This window comes from Benincasa hispida, chromosome 7, assembly GCF_009727055.1.
Source record: "Benincasa hispida cultivar B227 chromosome 7, ASM972705v1, whole genome shotgun sequence".
Classification (NCBI taxonomy): domain Eukaryota; kingdom Viridiplantae; phylum Streptophyta; class Magnoliopsida; order Cucurbitales; family Cucurbitaceae; genus Benincasa; species Benincasa hispida.
Genome location: NC_052355.1, coordinates 17,020,486 through 17,038,419, shown reverse-complemented (window position 1 = coordinate 17,038,419; position 17,934 = coordinate 17,020,486).

The window sequence follows — 17,934 nt, the reverse complement described above, 5'->3', positions numbered from 1 at the left end:
CTTAGAATCATGCTTGTCCTCAAGCATGCCTTATACTTAGAAAATTCAAAATTCACCCTCTGGCTTTTCCTTGCGATGACCAACTTTTCAAAATATAATCCACTCATACCTCTAACCTTGGCAGCAATACTCTCCTCAACTTTGGTTACTTCTTCAAAGAAATCTTTTATAAGTTTAAAGCAAGCCTCTGCTAAAATTTTTTTTACTCATTTCAAGCAACTTTGCTTTTAACTTTTTTCGTTTAAAACAATTCAAAGCTTTGCGATACATTATTAGAGTACGGGGTGGAACTTGGCTACGCTCTTTGTTTTGGCTTGCCCCCACGAGTATCATGCGGACATCCAACTTCGGTTGCATGCCATATTCAACTCAACTTTTGCCTTAGCTTAATTTGGGCTTGTGCCAGACAGAAGAGTTGTTTCCATGCGTTGATCTTGGCCACTTATTTTCATTTTGGCTTACCTGTACGGGTGTCATGCGAAATATCCAACTACAGGTAAGTGCCTTTCACAACTTTAACTCTTATCAGCTTGGGTTTCCCCTTTGTGCTAACAGTGGAGTTTTTATGATGATTTTTTTAATCGAGCATCGCAATGTGATGGACGCATTTGCCCGGCCCACTGCCACCCCCAAACTTAGAAAGTGGAAGTTCTTTTGCCGAAAAGCTAAAAAAAAACTCATCAGGAATGCGGTAACAAATGTTTGAGCAGAGGTTTACACATGACAAAACTTAGACTGTCAAACCTTGAAGAAGCTACTAAAGTGAGGTGAGCCTTATGATGTTTAGTTAGTGAATGTAGTAAATTATAATTATCATCATGGATGCTAATTTATCAACGCAGAGGTAGGTAAGCGGACAAAAGAGAATTTCAGAAGGATAATGCATAAAAGATAACAAGAAAAGAACCTTCGAGTAGAATAACATTTGCGACCATACTTTAGAACTCATGTGGTCATAGCCATACGTTGAATGATGGAAAGGATTCTTCCGTTGAAACTTCGTACCGAGGAGAATTATTATTGCACCTACAAGGAACGAACGCACACCACATCCAAGAAAGCAGTTGCAAATCCAAAATAACAATAATAAAATAAATAAACTAAACTAGGAAAGCAAGGTAAAGATAGAGTAAAAGACGTCCCTGGAGAAATTGGAGTGAAGCCACCGCAAGGAGTCTTCCATGCAGAAGATTGATCTCAACTGCTTAGGTCAAGAAACTCGTCCTAACCATCGGAGCTTCTGGAAATTGTTGGTCGCATGTTGGTTAACAAGTGCCTATAACTGCTTTCAGCTCATGCGACAGATAGCCTTTCTATCTCGGGGTCAATACTGGCTTTCGACGAATCGCCTACACTTCAAATATTGTTTGCAACTTGGTCGCACAAGCTACAATACGCCCAAGACTAAAAGGGTGCCTGTGAAAACACAAAACTTAACAAACTATTAGCTGCCAAGTCCCTAGCAACGGTGTAAAAAACTTGATGGGTGGAAAATGGAGAGTAAATATGCGTGCATCTTATGATATGCGTTGATCTCCATGCGTCCATGGTCATGCGTTGGACTAAGAAATATGCAATATGCGTTTAAGAATATATGCAATGACCATGCGTTCCTACCACAAGTTTTCTTGCTTTCTTGCCAAGTATAACGAGATCGCAAGTTTTTCGGGGTGATCCGAGGTTGAACTCAGGGACTTGTATCTAAATGTTGCGAAGTAATGTGTTTGCGGCGATGAATAAAAGAATAATGAAGTTAAAAGACTATGCGCTATTCCTACTCCTAACTAAAAAGATTAAGCAATGGAAGTATGACTATGAAAGTTGGTAGAGACGCAACAACTGTTAACGTGTAATAAGATGCATGGAAAAATATATAAAATGGTGGAAGGGATGACTTCACCGCATCATTAAGCTTGATCGCAAGGGTAATCCCAGCTCGCCATACTTACGCGTCGCACACCTTTCGATGGTCAGCCACATGCTTATATCTCTATAACGCATGATTGTGTTGAACATAAGATTATTCCTATCTCTAGGAACACTACTTACTTTGCTTAGTGAGTTCCACTACTTACCCTCTTGGGCAGATAATCACTGCTGATCAGCTCATAGACAAGCATTGCAACCGCTCATAGACAAGCGTTGCTACAGCCTCACACCTAGCAAAGAGGATTAACTCACTAGACTCGCGCAATGTACACCTCTCGGTGCTTTGCTACATGCTTCATATGTCTATGCCGCATGATTGATTATGCGATAGCGCTTGTAATCTTACTTAGTTCGATGTAATGAAAGTATAAAGAAGAAGAAAATGAAGATGTAAGGAAATAAAGAGATGCATTGATTACAAAATATATTAATGTATTAAGCCAAAATGTAATATAATATAGAGATAAGAAGAGAGGTGGAGGGCTAGACGTAGGCAATCTCTTGCTTCCATCAGATGTGTGTCAAGGCTGCCGATGGTGCCATGGATGGGCGGTGAAGTAGTCTCTCTCGAGATCTATCTTCGACAAAGCTTCGGTCGTCACTCGGAATGGGTTGAAGGAATGAAGAACTCTCAAAGAATGTCTTCTCACGCTCTCATCTGTGATCACAAAGATCTTCCTTCAGGCAGAAGCTCGGATACTTTGAATTTGGGCTCTAAGGCTCTATTTATAGAGCTCAATCCAAGAAATCATTAATGGTCCCGCTCTCAATCTCTGCCACTAACGGCGTGATGGTCCAGCTCTGAACCTCTACCACTAACGGCGTGGTAGGTGAAATGTCAACATATTCTTTTCGGTACTCCCAAGGTATGCGTTCGTGCTCGGTTTTTCAAAGTACTGTCGCATTACACCAACCTTACGATCACCCTTCTATCATGGTTATTACTTTGTAGTCGCAACGTCCATGCGATGAACACATGCGATCAATAGCCACAACATCCATGCGATGAACGTACACAATCACCCTTGTGATGGTCTGGGATTCATCGCATGCGATCAATTCATGTGATAGGTACAAAAATAGACATTTCGATGCAGAATAACGCATAATATTGGGTTAGCGAAGATTTCCTTTACTGATCGACACAAGCTCACTTTTCACATGAATTCTTAGTATAATCACTGCATATTCTACTTGTTAGCCCTCATAATTCTAAATAAGAGACTTCAATAACTTGTATTCCTACCAGTTATCAACAACCCTTATCTACATCTATTTTTGTCTTTGTAGTTTTCATGAAGGGTCTATCTAATAGAATTGTAGAAGATGAAGGTGTATAAATCTCATCCATTTTTAATATATAGAAATCGACTGGGAAAATCAAGTCCTTAACTTGCAACAGTACATCCTCAACAATCCTCAAGGGTTGGATATAAGATCTATCATCTAGTTGGATGCATACAACGGTTTTTGTAAATCATTCAATTTCAAATCCTCATAAACATGATAGGGCATGTCATTAATAGAGGCTTCTAGATCTAACATGGCATGACAGATGACTCTATTACCAATAATGTAGGGCAAAGTGAACATACCTAGATCTTGGCATTTTTTAGGAATATTATGTATCAGAAGAGCCGATACATTTTTTACTTACCACTACCTTTTCTCTATCCTTACCCATCCTCTTTTTGGTGCACAACTCCTTAAGAAATTGAACATATCTGTGGATCTGCTGGATTGCATTCAAGAGAGGAATGTTTATCTGAACCTTTTTGAACATCTCGATCAACTCCTTATCCCTATGTTCTTGTTTTGGTCTTGCTAGCTTACTAGGAAATGGAGCTCTAGGAATATAAGGTTCAACAGAAGAAGAAGGAAAAGTGCTTACCTTGGGGGTAGATGGCATGGTCTGGTTGTGCGGGCAACTTCCCTAAACCTTTGTTTTCTATTTGATTCATTGCAACAGCTAACTGTGTGATCTGAGTCCCTAGATTAGCCATGCTTACTCTAGTTTCTTGCTAATAGGCCTTTGTGTCCTGTGATAGCTGGAAAGAATCTTTTTGTAGCTGCTGAATTTCCTATTGAAATTTAAGGGAATTATCAGCCAAAGTTTTAACAATGTCTTCTAAAGACATACTTGAGGAAAATGACGAAGGTTGATTGGAATGATTAGAACTGTCATGCCCTTGTCCTTAGCCTCGACCTCCCCATTTGAGATTAGGGTGATCACGCCAACTTGGATTGTATACCGAGCTATGAGGATCGTACTTCCTTTAGTAAACCCCAACTGCATTGACTTATGCTTGAGGACATACTTCAGAGGCATGTCCTTGTATTCCGCAGGATCCACAAGCCTTGACTTGAGTGACTCCTCTTTAGGCCAATTGTGTCACAAGAGAAGTTAAGTTAGAAAGTTGAGCTTTTAATTTTTTAACCTCAAAATTACCAGTTAAATCAGATTCAGTGGCCCTGGTGCCAAAATTCTAGTTATTCTCAGCCATGCGTCATATCAATTCTTGGGCCTCTCTAGGCATCTTGTCTGTAAGAACGCCTTCAGCTGTTGAGTTAATTGTGTTCCTGTCATTGGTAAGAAAACCACTATAGAAGTATTGAATAATTAATTGGTCGAAAATCTAGTGATGGGGGAAACTAGCACATAATCGTTTATAACGTTCCCAATACTCAGATAAAGATTCACCTACAAACTGTTTAATGCATAGATATCTTTTCTTATAGAATGGGCTTTAGAAGCCAGAATTTTTTTTTCAAGAAATTTCTTTTTGAGTTCATTCCAAGTAGTGATTGACCCTGGAGCCAAGTAGTACAACCAATCCTTGGCATCATTCTATAATGAAAAAGGAAACGCCCTAAGGTTTAATTGCTCTTCTGTGACTCCATGAGGTCTCATACTTACACAAAACATATGGAAGTCCTTGATGTGTTTGAGGGGATTCTCCCCTACGTGCCCTCTAAAGGTTGGCAATAGATTGATTAGCCCCGATTTAAGTTTGAACGACACCATGGTAGGTGGAAATGTGATGCATAGGGGCTGCTGGTCCATGTAAGGCTCTGCCAGCTCCCTCAACGTTTTCTCACGAATTGCCTCTCCCATTGTTGTGTTGTCAACAACTTCTGGATTTTCTTCTTCTAGGATTTCTTCTTTGCATCTCCTTCGGAATCTCCTCTCCTCCTAGTCAATATCTGGAAAAAAAAAAATTAAATTTGCACTCCCGGAGGAGCGAGTCATAAACCAAAGGGAACTAAACACTTCCTTTTTTTGTTTTTTATTTTTTATTTCCTAGGCTAGTTGCCAAGTCTCCCAGGCAACGGTGCCAATTTTGTTCGGACTCCGAGACTAACATTGTAGTAACCGCTCCCGGCCCGAGCAAAAATAATTTATTTTTATCGATCCAAGACTTATACTACAAACATAGTAAAGTGGTAAGATCGGGGTCGAATCCATAAGGATACTATTGAATTAAATTACACCAATTTATGAATTCCACAAAAAAAAAAAAAAAAGGTTTTTCATGGTTCTTGTTTTTGTTTATAAAATAAATTAAAAAATAAATAGGAAAAAATAAATAAGAGTTAGCACAGAAAAAGATTGAGCACAGAAAAAGGTTGAATCAAATTGAAAGAAAATCTTAGGATTAGTTTATATGCTTTTTATTTTCTATCATTAGATACTAGAAATTCTAATAGCCCAATTAGCCAATTTTGATAAAAATCTAAATCAACACGAATTCAGTTTAAAACTTTTCCTTCTTAACAACATACAAGTTAAAACTAAAAAGCATTAAGAAAGGGTTCAATTGTCGAGACACACTACAAGCCGAACAGCCGCATCTTATGGCATGATTTATTTGGGAAGGATTATACTAGGGCATACATTCATTTTGCCAGAAACAGTCTAGACCCTAAACGTGCGATCCTAATACGTGCAACTTAATCAATCAATTTTGCACAGGCTAGAATGATTTTGCATAAAAGAAATTCAATAAATTAATTTGTCAGAAAAATTCATCGAAATTCTATTATTAATAAATCAAATCCGCCCAAAGGGTTCACAACAATTGAATAAATTAGACTAGTAAACTTAAAGAATTAAGACATACAAACTATCCCAAGAAAATTACCTAGCCTCTAAAAAACATATTTGAATTTAGCAACAGGAATGCGATATGAGGCTGCTTTTTCTTCTTCTTCTTCTTCTTTTTTTTTTTCTTCCGAAGGCTGAACCTCAATGCATTATTTATAGGCTGTATGCAGGGTCATAACGCTGTGGTGCGCATTGGAGAGCGTTGGGCTGGCGTTGCAACGATGTGTCCAACGCTTACTCGCACCCATGTTGAACAAATTTTCATCAATTGTCACAGCGTTGCAATGGTAGAAGGGGTGTTGCAACGCCGAGTGTTCTATTTTACAGCATTGAAGTTCGAGCGTTGAGATGCGTTGCAACGTTGGCGATGACCCAACTCCAGAGCGTCGTAGTGCTTGGGGCAGTATTGCAATGCTGCCTTGCACTTGATGCTACTGTCGTTCAACGTCGAATGAGCGTTGGACTAACGCTTGTGATGAGAGTTGCAATGCTAGAACAGGGAAGAGTTGTCCTTTGGCATCTAAGCTTGATTTGGTGGGTTTTTACTCCCTGTTTTCCCTCATTTTTTGCTTGATTCTTCATCCTTGTAAGGAACTTGCTCCATTAAGTCAGTTTTCCTACAAAATAAGACAAATAAAGAACAAAGATTACCTAAATATAGGAAAGATAAGACCATAAACTTAGTTCTTTTTGAGAGCTAACAAATAACCCAACTTAAGACTTGATCGTCCCGAGCAAGATTATAACACTCAGTCATGGAAATTAATAAGACAATCATTCACTCTATTCATCGAATCCTTTCCCTACTCTCAACAGTCTTAAGGGTTGCATCATATCAAAATCAAACAATCACTCAATTGAGATTGTTATAAAAAGTTATTTTTCAATCAAAGCCATGTATGAATGAAACACTAAGACACGAAACTTTTCTGTAAATCGAAAAGTACCCGAAAAAGTTTTATCCTACTCCCATTTCATCTTCCCTCTACTCTGGCTCAGTCATCAGCTCGAGACATACTGTTATTACATATAAAGGAGCAACACTATCTAGGAGTGCCTAAAACTCACGCATACATAAAGTAGAAGGCATCGGTTTTACCTAGAGGGCTAGCTTTCACACTCAATTGTCCGGAAACTATCACTCTTTTTTTGCGGGCCCTAACTGGACACAGTGGAGGTAGCTCTTTTCACCTCTATCCATGCACACATGCAAACTATTTTTTTTGTAGGCACACCGGTTATGCCTCATTTTTATATGCATTTCTTTTCTTTTCATTTTTTCTTTTTTCAGAAGAGAAAAGCAACTAGTATAATTCTCTATTATTTTTTTTTCACATGCAGGACTGCTATTTTCTCACTATTTAGTTTTACTCTCAGGCACTAAAAGTTGCTCCCAAGCCAATAGGGGGCCTTTCGAGGTGCAACAAAAATCCGAGATGGATAATCCATTTCTAAGACTTTAAAGGATTTAAAACAGAAAAATTTTTCACCTAGGTACATTTTACATGGTTCTCATGATTTGTTTTTTAATAAAAAGCTAAAAATTGTGAAAATTACTCCTTTTTAAGAACAAGCAATCCATTGAGTGCGTCATCAAATTGTCATTGAAAGGAAATGGCAAACAGAGCAAACACAATATTCAAGCATTCATCATGACAGAAATTTTCATATTTTCACTAAAAATATTAAATCAACCGAAGCATGCTGATTGGTTGTCGCATGCTTACGAGCGATCTGTGAAGGGTTGTCGCACTTTTGATTGGTTAAGATGGACACATAATATATTTGTGGTAACGAGAGTTCAGCTGTCGATCTTTAGTGGAGTGATTGACAGTTAATGGATGGTGGATCTCGTGACTAAAGAGTTTAGTCAGTTATTCACGTACCATTGGAGCTTCGAGCTACAGGTCCATAAGGTCCCCTTGGTAGCTCAATGGATTCAGTTGAAGATCAGTTCTTAGTGTTGATTCGAAATGTTTGAATTGACAAGAGATCTTTTGATTATATATGATATAATCGGTTATCGATGTATAAGATACATCTAGTGGAGGATTTATGTAAATGAGATTTACATTAAGTACCATGGAATACAAAAAGAACTATGGTTTATATGTTTCATGAGATGAAATATTAAAACTATAGGTTATAAATAGTATGATAAGTTGGTTATCATTTATATTTATAATAATATAAATTATTGGATAATTAATTCTTTTTCTTTAATTCCCAATTGAGTGGATGTTTATTGGATTTTTATGGTAATCGTGAGTTCAAAGAAAAATTGTTTTCCTAATTTTAGTAAGTATTGAAAAGTTTTTACAAAAGGTTGAAATTGTTTTGAGATTTCTCTCTCGAAAAAAAAAAAAAGAAACTCACGGAAGCATGTCAAGTAAATACAGATTTACTAAGCAACAACTTGAGCGAGGTAAACGATCGTGTAGGTTTTTGTAGGCGACAGATACTGAGCTAAATGATGAACTAAACGATCGTTTAGCTTTAGCTAAACGATTGGGCATCGACCTATGCGATAGGTTTCTGTCTTCTCCTATTTGCCCAATCATGTACTCAATTGTTCATTCCTCCTTCGTCAGCCTCATTCCAAGTCTGAACAGAGCCCACCCTCTGGATTCTCACACCGAGAATACCAAGGTAACCTCTTGATGGTGTCATACTCAACTCGACACCAGTCGAGGTTCTCTGGAGGCCATTCGTGTTCTTGCTGGAGTGTTCGTGACTGAGGCGATCACTGAGGACGAACGTGAAGTGTTCGTGCAGTGTTGCGGTCATGTTGTTCGAGCGTTTGAGGTTGCTATGTTCGAGCGTTCGTGAGCAAGGAGCGTGGAGACGAGTCGACAAACGTTCGTAGCGTTTATCCTTGTTCATTTGTATTGTTCATGCTGTAATTTTTGTATTGATTGCATTACTGTATGTTTTGTTTATGACTGTATTTTGTAATATTCATTCATGATTATAATTTGAAATGATCTATTTTCTGCTGTTCATGGAAATCTCGAGTTCGATTTCCTTTACATAGGTGACATGACATGAATCGTGAGTGAGTTGTGAACTTCTGCTCATGAAGGCGGTTCTTTGAATTATATGGGTGAGAGTGACCAGATTGCCAACTCAACAAGCCTACCATTTTGAGGATTCGCTTGACTGGGGAGCTGGGAACACATCACTCTTTCCCCGATGTAGGGGCAAGTAGATAAATTGCTCCCTTAAGGATTGATTCCGGGTCTTGAACATAGTGGCCACACCCTCTCCTGGCCCGAGAAGAACTTGGTTATAGTGGGACTATGACTTATTGTTCATTAGAGGAATCATGGTACTTAAGAAGTTAGATGTCACTACAAGGGCAAAATGGTAGTTTGGCCCAGCTGTACTTACGAGAAATTTGTGAAGGGTCAACGCACTGTTGATTGGTTATATCCAATGGACACAGAAATTTGTCTGTAGTGTGAAGAGTGCAGCTTTCGATCTTTAGTGGAGTGACCGGCAGTTAACGGATGTTGGGTAATTCAATTAAAGAGTTTAATTAATTATCCGAGTACCATTGGAGCTTTAATCTACAGGTCCATAAGGTCCACTCTGTAGCTCAATAGGGATTTAATCTTTGGATTAATTTGAAGTGTTCAAATTAATTGAGGAAATTAATTATATATGATATAATTAATTATAATGTATTTGATACATTATAAATGGGAGGAATTTGAATATGATGCAAATGCTAATTATATGATTGAGATTCATGTAATTAAATTTAAATATAAATATGATTTATATTGAGAGGAATCAAATATTTGGATATGATCCAAATATCAATTATATGGATGAGATTCATATAAGTGAATTTAATATAAATTTGATTTAAATTAAATGTCATGTATTTTTTACGATGATACTACTTCCTAATTGGCTCAAGAGAGAAGAGTTCTCTCCAAGAGAAAAGTTATCTGTAGAAATTTCCCTCTCTTCCTCTCATCTACTTTCCCTCTTCCAAAGATTAAAGCAAAACGCACAACTCTTGTTTGAATCCTTTATCCCAAGAGAATAGAGAGGGTTCTCGAGTTGTGGTGTCTGTTCTTGAAGAAGGAGATCTGCATGGAAGAAGTTTCGTTCGTGGCTTGTACGAGGGATTTCTTGAAGAAAGAGTTCTTCAAAGGTAAGGATTTCTAAGACCCTATGTAATTGTTTTAAAGCATGCTGTAATTTTAAATAAATGCATATCTTGTTGTTGTTTTACTGTAAAACTTTATATTCAATAAAAATGAAATTTGGAACGATCTTTCCTTCCACTCAAAGGATTTTTTTCGAACATTTCCTTCATGTACATGGTTTTAGTATAATAGGGTTTCAAGTGAATACCTTTGATGATTCTCCCACACTGACTTAATTCACCACAAAATTCTTCTTCTATCTCTGTAGTAGACCACCACAAGTATCTTCTCTACTAATCTCAGACCTTAGATTGAGTGGTGGAACTCAAATTGAGAGGAATTTTGGTGTAACATTGGGGTTTGGTTTAAAGAGTAAAAAATTATTTCTCCAAAATTTCCAGTTGTATGAAGCTAACCTAATCTGATTAGCTATCTATTTTTACAATAAAACCATACAACCCTTAATTGAAGGGGAATTTAACACTTTCCACTAATTTTAGTGGATTGGGTGGCAAAAATTGGAAAAACCCATTTCCAATTTTAATATTAGTTTTTCCTTTTAATTCAATTTTAATTTTCATTAAAATTAAGTTAAATTAAAAAGATAAAACTTTATTTTTCTTGAATTTGAATTTTCAAAATCAAAATGATCAAAAATACTTTATTTAAATAAATAAATAATTAATTAAACAAATTTAATTAATTAAATTAATAATTATTTTAGTATCAAATATTAAATTAACAAAAATACCTAATCCACACATGAATCATTAATCATGTGCTTGATATTTAAATCAAATTTAAATATCTTCAACTCTTCAAACCTGTTTAATTTATAAATTAAACATTTAATTATATCAAAATAATTGTATAAAGTATCTTTTGATATTAATGAAGTATTCATTAGCTCAAGAGATGTTCAAATATATTATGCAAAACTTGAAAACAACTTATATGTGTTAAAACTAACCGAGGCTTAAGCTATTTTGAATATTGAGATGTTTTAAACAACTAAGACTCAGAAAAAAAGGCGAAAAGTTTCTCCTAATACCTATCTTTGGCACTTAAGACTTGGACACATTAATCTCAATAAGATTGAGAGATTGGTTAAGAGTGGACTCCTAAGTCAGTTAGAGGACAACTCTTTACCTCCGTGTGACTCATGTCTTGAGGGTAAGATTACTAAAAGATATTTTAAAGGAAAAGGTCTAGAGTTAATGAATCCTTAGAACTTGTGCATTCAGACCTCTGCGGTTCGATGAATGTTAAAGTACTAGGAGGGTATGAATATTTCATTAGTTTTATTGATGATTATTCAAGGTATGGTTATGTTTACCTAATGCATCATAAGCCAGAAACTCTTGAAAAGTTCAAGGAATATAAGGTTGAGGTTGAGAACCTGTTAGGAATTGTCAACAGGTTTTAGTCTAATCTAGGATTTTATCATTGGACTGCCTTTAAAAATATACTCAAGTATCTTTCAAGAACAAGGGACTATATGCTCACGTATGGCGGTAAGGATCTGATTCTTACAGAATACACTGACTCTGATTTTCTGACCGATATAAATTCGAGGAAGTCAACTTCGGGATCAGTGTTCACTCTAAATAAAGGAGTTATTGAGGAGTATAAAGAAAAGTTGTATTGCTGACTCCACCATGGAAGCAGAGTATGTGGCTACATGCGAAGCAATAAAAGAAATATTATGGCTTCGAAAGTTCTTAACCGATTTGGAAGTGGTTCCAAATATGCATTTGTCTATCACCCTCTATTGTGATAACAATGGAATAGTTGCCAATTCTAAAGAACCTAGAAGCCATACACGCGGGAAACACATTGAACGCAAATACCATCTCTTCTGGTAGATAGTGCATCGAGGAGATATGATCATCATACTGATAGCCTTAGAAGACAACATTTTTTATCTTTTTACTAAAGCTTTAATGACCAAAGTGTTTGAGGGTCACCTAGTGAGTCTAGGATTACAGGTTATGTAAATTTAGGGCAAGTAGGAGATGTCATAGGTATATGATACCCTAATTTATTGTATTTGTGTTTTTCTCTCACACTCAACATTGTATATATATCACCCCACTGAAGTTTTAGACCAAGTGGGAGTTTGTTAGGTTGTATGTCCAAAAACATGTGGTTTTTGTAAACATTAAACAGATTCTATTTGACAATAAAGTGGTTATTGAGGTTATTTAGTAAAAATGTTACTAAATATGTGAATTGCACCCTTTTAACCCTAAATCTAATAAATTAAGAACCTCTCGCTATAGTATGAATACATGAACTTTATGTAGAGACATAAAAGTGGTTCAAGTTCGAGTAATAGCCAAAACGGTCTATAGTATAGGGATAAGACTGGGTACCTTAACCAAGGGACCTATAGATGTGGCCCACTTTGTATTTGATACAAACGATGTGATCCTGAATCTTTCATGTGGAGATATGCGAGAGAAAGCATCCTATGTAATGAGTTTGCATAAGACTGGACCACCAAATAGTTACTTTTACTTTATAACGCCGTTTACTATTAAGATTGACTATTTCAATTTGATGGCCTAGGTAACTCGATCTTAATCCTGAGCTAACTATGAACTCCTGTTTATTCGGAATTATCCTTTAATCTGCATAGGTGAGAGTAGCTCAACATCGTGGACTCAATAAGATTTTCATTTTAAGGGTAAGACCGGGTAGATAGCTGGGGACATATGCTTGCAAGATGGAATTCACTCCTACCCGATTCTAAAGATAGTAGAGAGGTTATTCTCTTAAGTGTTGACTCCAAGTCTTGAACAAGAGGTCTCACCCTCTCATTGGTTCGAGAGAGACTCAATTTAGTGGTTGGACCAAAACCAATTGTTCATTATAGGATTAGTGGGACTTAAAGAGCAAGATGTAATTATAGGGGTAAAACGGTAATTTTGACCCAATTATAATTACGAATAACCTGTGTAGGATTAACTTACTAATCATTGTTAAATCAAGTGGACAGAAATATATCCCTAGTGAGGAGAGTGCAACTACTGGGCTTTAGTGGACTGTCATAGTAGTTAATGAATGTTGGTTAATGAGGTTAAAGAGTTTAGCTGGTCAATCTCGGATCGTTGGAGCTCATGATCTTTAGGTCCATTAGATTCCCCTGCTAGCTTATATTGGACTAAACTTTAGGATAGTGTGATGAGAGTTTTTGAAATGTTCAAATTCAATTTAGAGAATTATTGTTAATTATATGCGATATAATTGATGATTAATTGTCGAATTAAACAAGTTAGAGAATTGGAGAATATTTAAATTTGATTTAAGTATTCCATATGAATAGTAATTCATGGTCGGGATTGATGTTTGAATTAATTTAATATTTTATATTAGATTAATTTAATTAATTAAATTGTTTAATTAATTATTTTAAAATTTATTTTATTTAAAATTAATTATTAGAATTAATTTTGTTTAAAATTGTTTTAAAATAAATTTATTTTATTTAAAATTAATTATTTGAATTAATTTGATTTAAAATTAAAATTTGGATTTATGAAATTCAAATTAAAATTAAATTAAAATCAATTTTAATTTGAATTTATGAAATTTAAATTTAAAATGGGATTTAGGGTTAATGGAAAGTTCCCACTTTGCCCACTACCTAAACACCTCATATTTCAACTTCAAATTAGTGCTTAATTGGTGTCAATTGGAGAATAATTTTCTTTTGCATGAAATCTTCTTTAAATAGAAGTTTTTTATTTGAGAAAAAGTTTATGCAACTTGGTTATTTGAAGAAGAAATTATCCTTCAACATTCATACACCAAAACTCTCAACTCTCTCAAAATTCCCTTCAATCTCACCACAAATTACATCCCACAATCTGTTTTGAGGCTGGAGAATAGCGGAGAAAACTCTAGCAATGGTCCACTACGTGTTCGTGATCAGAATTAACCAAAAAGTTGCATCAATTTTGAGTCTCGTTGCATCAATTTTGAGTTTCTACAAAGGTTGTAATCTCAAACCCTATTTTTCTATTATGAATATGCATTCTTCAACCTCAAAATTAATGTAATTTGAGTGCTTATGATCCTAATTGCTTCTGCGTGCATGTTGTTAACTCTTTCACAATTTATCTATTTTCCCTTTCTTTGGGAATGAGTGAATTACATCTTGTGTAGTTGTGTACCCAGCACCTTACTCAGACAAAACCCTAAAATGGTAGGCATATTAAGTCGGCAAAAAACCACTCTCACCCATACAAATCAAAAGTTTTCCATCATTGACAGGAGTTCACAACTCACTCAGAATTAAGGTAAAGTTACTTATGGTCATCCTAGTGAAAAAATTAGTTTCTTCAATCAACGGTGTTATACCGAGAACCTAATAATTTCGTGGTCCGGTCTTATATAAACTCTTTATATAGGATACCCCCAATCAAATGTCTCCACATGAACAATATGGATCATATTATTTGTTACACTTACAACTCATTTAATAATTACAAAGTAGGTCGTATCCGTAGTGTCACCAGGATAAGGCATTCGACATTAACCATATATTGCAGACCTTTTAGGTCATTACTTGAACATGATCCACTTGTATGTCTACCACATACCGTTCAAGTTTCATTAAATGATCTTGGATCTTAGTTTATTGGATTGAGTTAATATTATCCAAAGGTCAAATAAAATACTACTTATTTTATTAAATAAATAATTTGTATTTACAAAATTACAAACTACAAGATGAACAAAATTTAGGACACTAAATCCAACAATCTCCCACTTGTCTTAAAGCAAGTGGGGAGTGCAATATACAATATGAAGTATAATACAATAAACCAAGGCATCCTTTGTACCCCAAAATCATCCACTTTCCCTAGACAAGATGATGCATATTTCACAGACAGGTGACCCTAAAAACCTTACCCGTGAGAGCCTTTGTAAAAGAATTAGCAATGTGTGCTCCAAAGTGATTTTTGTGACTATCACATCTCCCTGTTGCATAATCTCGTTAATGAGATGATACTTACGCTTGATGTGTTTTCCTTGTAACCGGTAGGTTTTTTAGGTAAACTACCTTGTAACCGATAAGTTTCCTCTTAATATGTCTTAGTCTAGAAAGTCTAAACTAAAAAAAGACTCTGAATACTATGGGATCCTCCTTACTTATGAAAATTCTGTTGTAACCAAATAATTAGGAGATGTGTCCCTGATGAAGAATTTGAGTCTGTTTTGTCTTTGTACCATGAAAAAGCATGTGGTGGTCAATTCAGTCATAAACGAACTGCTAGAAAAATCTTAGATTTAGGACTATTCTGAGATTCTCTTTTTGCTAATTCATATGTGTATTGCAAATCATGTGAAAAGTGTAAAAAATCTAGATCTTATCTAAAATAAATGAAATGCCCACTTAATTCCATTCTTGTTTACGAAATATTTGACATTTGGAGCTTAGATTTTATAGGTCTATTTCCTTCTTCGTTTGAATACTTGTATATTTTACTTGCGGTTGATTATGTTTCCAAGTGGATCGAAGCAATCCCCACCAGAATGAATGATTCATCTATAGTTTCAAAATTTCTTAAAAATAACATCTTCTCTAGATTTGGAATTCTTAGAGCCGTTATAAGCGATCAAGGCACACATTTTTGTAATAGAACCATAGAAGCATTGTTGAGGAAATACGGAGTTCACCACCGTGTAGCAACCCCGTATCATCTCCAGACATGGCCAAGCGGAAATCTCAAATAGAGAAGTGAAAAATATTTTAGAAAAGATTGTGAACTTGAAAAGAAAAGTTCAAAACTAAATGATACACTCTGGGCTAATAGAACCTCTTTTAAAACACCCATAGCTACAACCCCGTATTGAATTGTATATGGCAAAGCATGGCATCTCTCAGTAGAGGTTGAACACAAAGCCTATTGGGCGGTAAAACAATGTAATTTGAACTTAGCCCAAGCTGGAGAAGAAAGACTCTTAGAATTACAAAAATTAGAAGAAGTGAGAAGAAATGCTTATGAAAACTAAAAAATTTACAAAGAGAAAACCAAAATCATTCATGACAAAGGTTTGATAAAAAAAAGGGACTTCAAAATAGGACAAAAAGTTTTGCTTTACAATTCTAGATTACAATTGATACCAGGAAAACTTAAGTCCAAATGGTTAGATCCTTTTGAAATTACTAATATTTTCTCTCATGGTGCAGTAGAAATCAAACGTTTTGAAACAAAAAAGATCCTTAAGGTGAACAGGCACAGGCTAAAAATCTACATTGAAAGGCATGTAAACCAAGTCGAATTAGACTTGCGTTTTGAAGGAACTCTGATCAAAGAGTACCTGTGAGCAGAAGCAAGATCGTTCCAAATTCATTGTGACATAAATACCGCATTCATAAACATACGACAAGTTATGCATCTACAAACTGATTACGACATGTTTTTCAAAATTAAATAACAAAGGTACGAGAGACATATCTCTTGAAGAACTCTTCTTCTGTGTATCTCTCGCTCTCGTCAAGATCGGAAACTCATGCATTCGCTGTGATCGCCAAGTCTATCGTCCACCAAATCTCGCTGTCGCTCACCACCGTATGATCTTCTACACGAACAGGCAGTAGGGAGGACACAACCACTTAGTAACCTCGGTATTCTCGGAGTAAAAATTTATGAGGTGTGGGCTCTATTGGATTGGTAAAGGGGAGGAGGAAATGATGATCGTTTACAACGATCAAGCAAGTGGGAGAGATATGAAGTCTATCGTATAGATGGGTGCTTGATCGTTTAGCAAAGGGTGCACGATTGTTTAATAAAACGGGGCTGATCGTTTAGACAATCGTTTAGGTAAATCGCTCGCGTGCGCGATTGTTTAAAGAAAAGTATGCAATCGTTTAGGTATGATGCACGTGTACACGATCATTTATGATAACTTGAGCGTGTATGCTCTCATTAGCTAGACGATGGGCAGTGTACTAATCGTGAAACGATTGTCTGATATCTTTGCAAGATGAAAACTATTTTCATTTTATCCTTCTGTTAAACTGATTGCAACCTCCCACTATCTCATACGGTTATGGAGAAAAACTACCAACAATTATCTCATAATTGTTTAATTAGAAATAAATATAATCATATTATATTTATAACCTATAGTTTTAATATCACATCATATGCAACATATAAAAATAATCATTTTCTTTCCACTAGATATAAATCATATGTATATCCTTTTCCTCCAATTAATGTATCTCATACATCACGACAACTATATCATATATAATTGACCAGTTTAATGATATCATATATAATCAAACTTCCTCTTGTCAATTTGTACAATTCAAATTGACCCAAAAAATGATTCTCAACTTGAATCTATTGAGCTACCAATTGGACCTTATGAACCTGTGGCTTGAAGCTCCAACGGTACGTGAATGCTGACTAAACTTTTTAGCCACAAGATCCACCATTCATGAACTACCAGGCATTCCACTAAAGACAGACTAGTTGCATTCTTCTCACCACAAATATATTTCTTTGTCCATCAGATATAACTGATAGTGCTAAGTTCTTAAACAATGTTGGCTTGCGTTGATAAAACATGTTAAATTGCATCCATTAAGCATTGATTTCATAATATTGCGGTCGCATGTGTTCATCACATTAGAACAGTTGATTTTCGTATTTTTGTGCAGAATATGCGATGATACAAGGCAAAAATTGCGATCATAGGAAATCATTGGTAGAGCGC